General features: G+C 40.2%; 1 pseudogene; it reads right to left on the minus strand.

The window, feature by feature from the left end:
- Positions 1-3,605: 3,605 nt before the first annotated feature.
- Positions 3,606-9,131, minus strand: part of LOC112072809 (glutaminase kidney isoform, mitochondrial-like) — a 25,680-nt pseudogene continuing 20,154 nt past the window's right edge.

Consider the following 9,131-nt stretch of genomic DNA (forward strand, 5'->3'; position numbering starts at 1 on the left):
GGAGTTGAAGGAGCTATGACTCTAGGACAGCGCTGCACGTGGCTGCCGCAGAGGGTGAGCTACAGTCTCAGTGGCTCCTCGTTGGTATTATTGTCTTATAATGCATCATAGTGACGTTAAGCTACCTAGTTGTTATGGCAGCTTCTAGCAATGTTTATAATGCACTAGAAGTGTATCGTAAGGCATTATGTTGTGTTACCCCTAAGATACATAGTGTTTTGTCCTCAGGTCATGTGGAAGTGGTACGGTTTCTAACAGACACCTGCAAAGTGGAACCCTTTGTGAAAGATAGGTATGGTAGCATTCATTCATCACCCCTCGTTCATTCATCCACCCCTCCATTCATTCATCCACCCTCTGTTCATTCATCCACACCTCCGTCATTCATCCCACCCCACCCCCTCCACCCCACCCCCTCCATTCATTCATCCACTCCTCCATTCATTCATCCACTCCTCCATTCATTCATCCACCCTCTATTCATTCATCCACCCCTCTATTCATTCATCCACTCCTCCATTCATTCATCCACCCCTCTATTCATTCATCCACCCCTCTGTTCATTCATCCACCCCTCTGTTCATTCATCCACCCCTCTGTTATTCATCCACCCCTCTGTTCATTCATCCACCCCTCTGTTCATCATCCACCCCTCTGTTCATTCATCCACCCCTCTGTTCATTCATCCACCCCTCCGTTCATTCATCCAACCCCTTCTATTCATTCTCCACTCCCCTATTCATTCATTCATCCACCCCTCTATTCATTCATCCACTCCCTATTCATTCATTCATCCACCCTCCGTTCATTCATCCACCCTCCATTCATTCATCCACCCCTCATTCATTCATCCACCCCTCTTCATTCATCCACCCCTCTATTATTCATCCACCCTCATATCATTCATCACCCCTCTTTATTCATTAATCCACCCCTCTATTCATTCATCCACCCCTCTACTCATTATCCACCCCTCTATTCATTCATCCACCCTCTTCATTCATCCACCCCTCTATTCATCTCATCCACCCCTCTACTCATCATTCCACCCCTCTAATTCATTCATCCACCCCTCTATTCCTTCATCCACCCCTCTGTTCATTCATCACCCTCTATTCATTCATCCACTCCCCTATTCATTCATTCATCCACCCCTCTATTCATTTATACACTCCCCTATTCATTCATTCATCCACCCCTCCGTTCATTCATCCACCCCTCCATTCATTCATCCACCCCTCCATTCATTCACTCCACCCCTCTATTCATTCAATCCACCCCTCTATTCATTCATCCACCCCTCTATTCATTCATCCACCCTCTATTCATTCATCCACCCCTCTATTTATTCACCCACTCCCTCCATCATTTCATCCATCCCTCTATTCATTCATCCACTCCTCTATTCATTCATTCCATTCCCCTCTATTTCATATCCACTCCTTATTCATTCATTCCAACCCTCCATTCATGCATCCACTCTTCCCCATTCATTTATCCACTCCTCCATTCATTCATCCACCCCTCTATTATCATTATCACCCCCATTTCATTCATCCACCCCTTTTCTATTCATTCATCACCCCTCCATTCATGCATCCACTCTTCCATTCATTCATCCACTCCTCATATTCATTCATCCACTCCCCTATTTCATTCATTCATCCACCCCCTCATGTTCATTCATCCATTCCTCCATTCATTCATCACCCCTCTATCATTCATCCACTACTCCATTCATGGCATCCACTCTTCCATTCATTCATCCAGCTATATCAGTCTCTGTTGACTATAGCCTCCAACCTACAGTCGTGGCCAAAATTTTGCAGAATGACACAAATATTAATTTTCAACCAAGTTTGCTGCTTTCAGTTGTTACTGTTAGATATTTGTCAGATGAGTTTACATGATATACTGAGAAGTATATTACAAAGCATTCAAGTGTCAAAGGTTTATTAACAATAACATTGAAGTTTGATGCAAAAAAATCCAAATATTTGCATATGTTTGTTGTTTGACCATTCTTTTTACCAAAATGGGACCTCTGCCAATCCGGCCCTGCATGCTGTCAATTGAACTTGGGGCACATCCTGATATGATGTGACAGCCCCATTCTATGCATAATCAATGCTTGGAGTTTGTTCGAGTTGATTATTAATTTTTTGTCCACCCGCGCTCGTTGAGGATTGACCCACCAAGTTTCTCACTATGGGGATTAGAGGGTCTGGGGAGTTTCCTGCCATGACCCAAAATATCCAATGTTTTTGTCCCCGAGGCACTTAGTTATCACTTTTGCCTTATTGGCAAGGTGCTCCATTCTGCTGGAAAACGCATTGTTCGCCAACTAAACTGTTCCTGGATGGTTGGGAGAAGTTGTCTCAGAAAGATTGTTGTTTGTACCATTCTTTGTATTCATGGCGTGTGTGTGTGTGTGCAAAATTGTGAGTGAGCCCCACTCCCTGGCTGAGAAGCAACGCCCACACATGAATGTCTCAGGGTTTGCTTTACTGTTTGGCATGAACACAAGGACTGAGTAGCGCGTCACCTTGTCTTCTCTCGAGACAAGCTTTGTTTTTCGGAGCTCAAGGCAATCGGAAGGGGATCTCATCCAGAGAAAATGACTTTATCCCCAGTCCTCAGCAGTCCAATCTCTGTGACTTTTGCCAGAATTTTCAGTCTTGTCCCTGATGTTTTTCCTTGGAGAGAGTGGCCTCTTTGCTGCCTCTTGACACCAGGCCATCTCCAAAAGTCTCACTGGTGGTGCAGATGCACTCACAACCTGCCTGCTGCCATTCCTGAGCCAAGGCTCTGGTACTGGTGTTGGTGCCCCGATTGCCCGCAGCTGAATCAACTTTTAGGAGACGGTCCTGGCGCTTGTGGACTTTCTTGGGCACCCGGAAACCTTTTTCTTTTTTAACCTTTATTTAACATAGGCAAGTCAGTTAAGAACAAATTCTTATTTTCAATGACGGCCTAGGAACAGTGGGTTAGCTGCCTGTTTCAGGGGCAAAACGACAGATTTGTACTTGTCGGCTCGGGGATTTGAACTTGCAACCTTTCGTTACTGTCCACGCTCTAACCACTAGGCTACACTGCCTTCTTCACAACAATTTGAACTGCTCTCCTTGAAGTTCTTGATGATCCGATTAATGGTGATTTTAGGTGCAATCTTATGTCAGCAATATCCTTGCCTGTGAAGCCCTTTTTGTGCAAAGCAATGAGGGACAAGCACATGTTTCCTTGTAGGTAACCATGGTTGACAGAGGAAGAACAATGATTCCAAGCACCACCCTCTTTTGAAGCGTTCCAGTCTGTTATTCGAACTCAATCAGCACTGACAGCGTGATCTCCAGCTTGTCCTCGTCAACACTCACACCTGTGTTAACGAGAGAATCATGACATGATGTCAGCTGGTCTTTTGTGGCAGAGGCTGAAATGCAGTGGAAATGTTTTTGGGGATTCAGTTCATTTGGCATGGAGAGGACTTTGCAATTAATTGCAATTCATCTGATCACTTTTCATCATCATAACAAAAGCAAACTTAAACCTCACTTTATGTTTTAGCAAATATGTTAAATTGTTGTTGTGTTTACCTTATAACTCTCTTAAGTCACAAAATCCCTTACCCTATCTTCCCCGTCCTGCCTTCGAGGGTCCTGCTTCTTGACAAAGTGTCTTAGGTTGTCATAGTTGTGGAAGTTAAACGAAGACACCAGCTCCTGAAAACCAAAGCGTGTCAAAAAGACAGTTCAGTCTCCGGTACAGCATCGGSAGGCAGAAACATTACGTATGTGGTAACACTATTGAAGGGTACCTACATACAGACTTTATAACACATTCGTAACCTGTACATAGGGAGTACCTAAGCATTTCTCACTCTGTACACGCAATTCAGTCATTTATAACACCTGGAAATAAAGCTAGTAAATGTTACCTGGCAGAAGTGTATTCCCCGGACACTGTTTCCAACCTTGTCTAACGGAGGAGACCAACACATCACTCCCATGACGTTGGGGACCACCAACAGAACTGCTCCAGACACCCCAGACTTAGCAGGCAAGCCCACCTGASAAACAACCATACAGAGTTATGATAAAACTGTCAGTTGAAGCCTCCAACAAAAACATATATATTTTTTAAAGGTGGCCTTAATTTGACCAACACATGTTTAAAAAGTTTACGTTAACAAAACTATACGTTACCAAGACTATAAATACATGGCATTTTTTAAAGTTTAAGCTACTACACAATGAATTTAATGAAATTCAAATATCTTTTATTTCCTGAGAGGGAACTTAATGTGGTGATGGATTGCTACATTCAAGACACATAACAAAGAATGCAAAACATGTACAGTATATGTTTAAATACTTTACATTCATATACATAGGTAGTAGCATACCTTTCACTACTGTATAACTACTATATAACTACTGTATAACTACTATATAACTACTGTATATCTACTGTATAACTACTATATAACTACTATATAACTACTATTTGACTACTGTATAACTACTGTATAACTACTATATGCACTAAACTATATATAACTATCACTTATATTGAGACTAACTGTATAACTTACTTATATAACCAACTATATGCAGCTCTACTCAATAACGACTATAATTAACTACTGTACTAACTTACTGCTCATAACTACTTATATAACTACAAATAGACTAGTTTTATAGGCACTACTATATGACTTACTATTAACACTACTGATCTATAACTTATACTATATAAACCTACTTAATAACTAACTATTATACTGTTACTTATAATATATAACTACTATATAACTACTAAGTATGACACGAATCACTAAGACTACTATATGACAACTACTGTATAATATACTATATACTACTACTATATAACACTAGTTAAGCTAGACGTATCACTCCTATATGGACTACTATATAATACTACTGATGACTTACTAATAACTACTGTAATAACTAACTATAATCAACTACTATATGACTACTAGTAACTACTATATGCCACGACTACTGTTATTAACTACTATATGGCACTACCTGTATAACTACTATATGAACTACATACTATGACTACTATAAAACTACTATATCATGGACTATTACTTGTTACTAACCTAACTATATAAACTACTATATAACTTACTATTATAACTACTGATATAACTCTATATAAACTACTGATATAACTACATATATAACTACTATATGACTACCTATATAAACTGACTATATGGACTACTATATAACTACAATATGACTTTACATGTATAACACGAAACTACACTATAAACTACTATATACACTATACTATATAAACTACTAATAACTGACTATTACTATATAGCACTACTAGTATAAAACACTACCTACGTATAACTACACTGTATAACCTACTATATTGACTACTGTATAACCTTACTATATGACTACCTGTATACAACTACTATATGACTACTGTACTAAACTACCTAATATACTACTATTATGACTACAGTTTACTTACATGGAATGCCATCTGCCCAGAAGAAGTCGTACATGCCGCAGGAGTGCATGAGACTCAGGGTATTCCGTACGGCCTCGGCACTCAGCACCCGCTCGCCTGTGATGGCAGATGCCCCCATGGTGGCAGCGTGGCGGGCCAGCACAACTCCCAGACTCACAGGTCACCTCTATGGAACACAGCTGAAAGGAAATCATTTATTTACTCAAACATAGAGAGAGTGTCTACCGTGGTCTGTGGCTCAGGTGGTCTGTGACTCCGTGTCTGTGACTCGGTCCTGTGACTCCGTGGCCTGTGACTCCGTGCCGTGTGACTCGGTGCCTGTGACTCGTGCACTCGTCGACCGTTGCCTGTGGACTCCGTGTCTGTGACTCCGTGTGACTCCTGCTGAGACTTCCTCAACCATAAACTGGTAATAAGAGTTGATGACGTCTATACCAACTTCAGCTAATAAATCATCATCGAGCATTAGTACGAAAACTATATTTTCAACACTATACGTTGAGCATCACAGTTCACAGTGTGTGGCGTAAAAGCTGATCGTTGCGAGGCAGAGTATCATCTTACCTGGAAGCTAGAAGTTCGTCAGTGCCATCAAGCATATACTGCCCCACGCGGGAAAACACTGGCAGATGGAAAACAGCTTTATAGTAATAATTTCTTGCCCCACGGGCTGGCAACAACACTAGCAAAATGCGAAAACAGCTTGATATAATATAAATAATTTCCTGCCCCACAGTGGGAAAACACATGCAGATGGAAACCAGTTTATAAATATAATCTTCTCAGCCCCACGGTCGGAAAAAACGTGCAAATGGGAACCAGTTATAATATGATAATTTCTGCCCCACAGGGTGGCAAAACACTCGCAGATGCGAAAACCAGTTCTGTTAAACATTAATTCTCTGCCCCACGGTGGAACAACACTGCAGCATGCGAAACCAGTATTTCTAACATGTTCTGTCACCCACAGGATGAAAACCACCTGCAAGATAGGAAAACCAGTTTATAATATCATTTCTTCCCCACAGTGGAAAACACTGSAGATGGAAACCAGTTTATAAAAGCAATAAGGCCCAATAAGGTGTGGTATATGGCGGCAAAAGGCTGTTCTTAGGCGTGACGTATCGCGGAGTATACGTGCCAAAGCCAGGTTAAAACAGCCACTGACCAAGCTAATTAGATTCAGATGTGTGTAATTAGGCTGATGTAGTCAACAACCAGGATGATACCGGCCTTCACACACCCAACCCTCTCACTCCATTACAGTAACAAAATGTGGRAAAAGTCAAGGGGTCTGAATACTTTCCAAATCCACTGTACATGTTCCCTTTGTTTTTTTTWAATTTTCGTTCAAAGCTATAAAACAAGCTCCACACTCTCTACCTCACTGACCTTCTTTTCTTTGAGGTAGTATCCAATCGCAAAATTTCTGTCGCCTGTTTCTTTTTCAGACTGGAACCTGAGAGACACAGAGACCAAAAGAGTCCATGACAACATCACATCAGTAATGCAACAAAGGGAAACTGTTTTAGAAATGGKTTTTTTTCTGGCAAATTAAGACATTAGCGAAAACTCACGTGGCATTGCTGAACCCCACGTACTCTTGACCAGCCATCTTCTTGATAAAATCCATCACCTGAGGAGAAAGGATGACTGATATATAGTTATTCTTCCACGGCAGACACAAGAGAATTGCTGGCGTGGTGTGGCGTGGTATTGTGTCAAGCTTGTACTGTGTATTCTACTAAACGGTATTGTATATGTGTCAATGTCAGGTGACATGAATGGAATGACATGTACAGTATAGTACTTACATAGTCAAACTTCTCTGCCTTGTTCGAGCCAGGCTAGTGACACAGGGGAGGAGGAAGAACAGACATGAACAACATACCTGTACTGTAAAAGCAACGTAAAAGACACATCAAAGGCCTTTAGCTAAGTCAACCACAAGTCAGCAGTCTTCTTAAGGACTTTAGAATACAGGAGGCAGAAAACTTTACTATAGTATTATTAATGATGTCCCAATATCCAGGACTTTAGGATACAGGAGGCCGCATATGCTATTGAATTTGTAAAAATACCGTATGATGTTTTCTCCACCAAGCAATCCCCACCTAAAATAGTCGCTCTGACACCGTGATTATAATGTAACTTGTGGGTTCAGACAGGTTGTTCTGTTGACAAACTTGGAGCAGGTGTGTGCTTGATAGTGTCTGTAAACCCGCTGGCTACTTTTGTTAAAATCGTTTACGCCACTACTATTACAGAGCTGCTATAAGTCAACCCGTACAAAATTTGTCTCGACTAGAGCCAACTTTTCTCTGTGATGACTCGTCTTTCTTTTGTCACCAGTTGTAACATATTTAAGTAGCCGATATGGCGACATATTTAAATAATACTATAACCGTAAGTTTCTATCTATTTTTCTGGCCTTCTGTATTCCCGATAAGTTCACTGGCTAGTGTGCGGAGACGATTCTACATTAATAGTACTTGTAGTAAATTGTGTTATCAAGCCCGTATCCTAAAGATCCTGAGACTATTGGGACATTTGTTTACTTTAATAAATTATATGATGTATTAGTTAACACTCCTAGTTCCTAGAAAGTCTGGACTATTGAGGACATATTAATAATACTTAACGTGAAAAGTTTTCACGCCTTCCTGGTTCCTAAAGTCCTGCTGGACATATTTAGATGAGAAATTCAGCTTCGTATCTAAAATCTAATGACATATTAAAATCATAAAGTTTACAGCCTCTGTATCCTAAAGTACTGATATTGGACATCATTAATATACTATAGTAAGTTTACAGACCTCCTGTATCCTAAAGTCCTGCGATATTGGGACATCATTTCAAACATAGTAACTCAAGCTGATAGTCCGAATGAATCATTATATACATGAGAGCTCCTCAGTGTTCTACAAGTCTGGATATTGGGAATCATTAAAAGTATATAGAAAGTTTACAGCCTCATATTTAAAGTCCGATGACTTATTGGAATCAGATGTATCATCCAGTATCAAATCGATATTCGACATCATAACTAGTAAATTTACACCTCCTGTATCCTAAAGTCCTGGATTTGACAATCATTAATGTACCTATAGTAAAGTTTACAGCCTCCTGTATTCGTATCCTGGATCATTGGACATCCATTAATAATACTATAGTAAAGTTTTTTTAACAGCACTCCCGGTATCCTAAAGTCCTGGATATCTGGGGACACATCATTACATAATACTATAGTAAGTTTACAGCCTCTGAATCTAACAGTCCGGACGTATTGGACATCAATTAAATTAAACATAGTAAAGTTTACAGCCTCCTGTATCTAAATCATATTTGCATACATAAGATGTATAAGCTTCTTCTACTAGCCTGATGCACATCATTAACATTACTAGAGTAAAGTTTTCGCCTTCTGATTCTAAAGCCCTGGATATCGACAGTCATTAACAGTAACTATATAAGTTTACAGCCTCCTGTAATCCTAAAGCACTGGATATTGGTACATCATTAATAAACTATATGTAAAAGTTTTTACATGCTCCTGTAGCCTAAAGTCCTGGATATTTGGGACATATATAATACTATCAAGTCAAAGTTTTCTG

This window comes from Salvelinus sp. IW2-2015, unplaced genomic scaffold (genome assembly GCF_002910315.2).
Source record: "Salvelinus sp. IW2-2015 unplaced genomic scaffold, ASM291031v2 Un_scaffold2049, whole genome shotgun sequence".
NCBI classification, from domain to species: Eukaryota; Metazoa; Chordata; class Actinopteri; order Salmoniformes; family Salmonidae; genus Salvelinus; species Salvelinus sp. IW2-2015.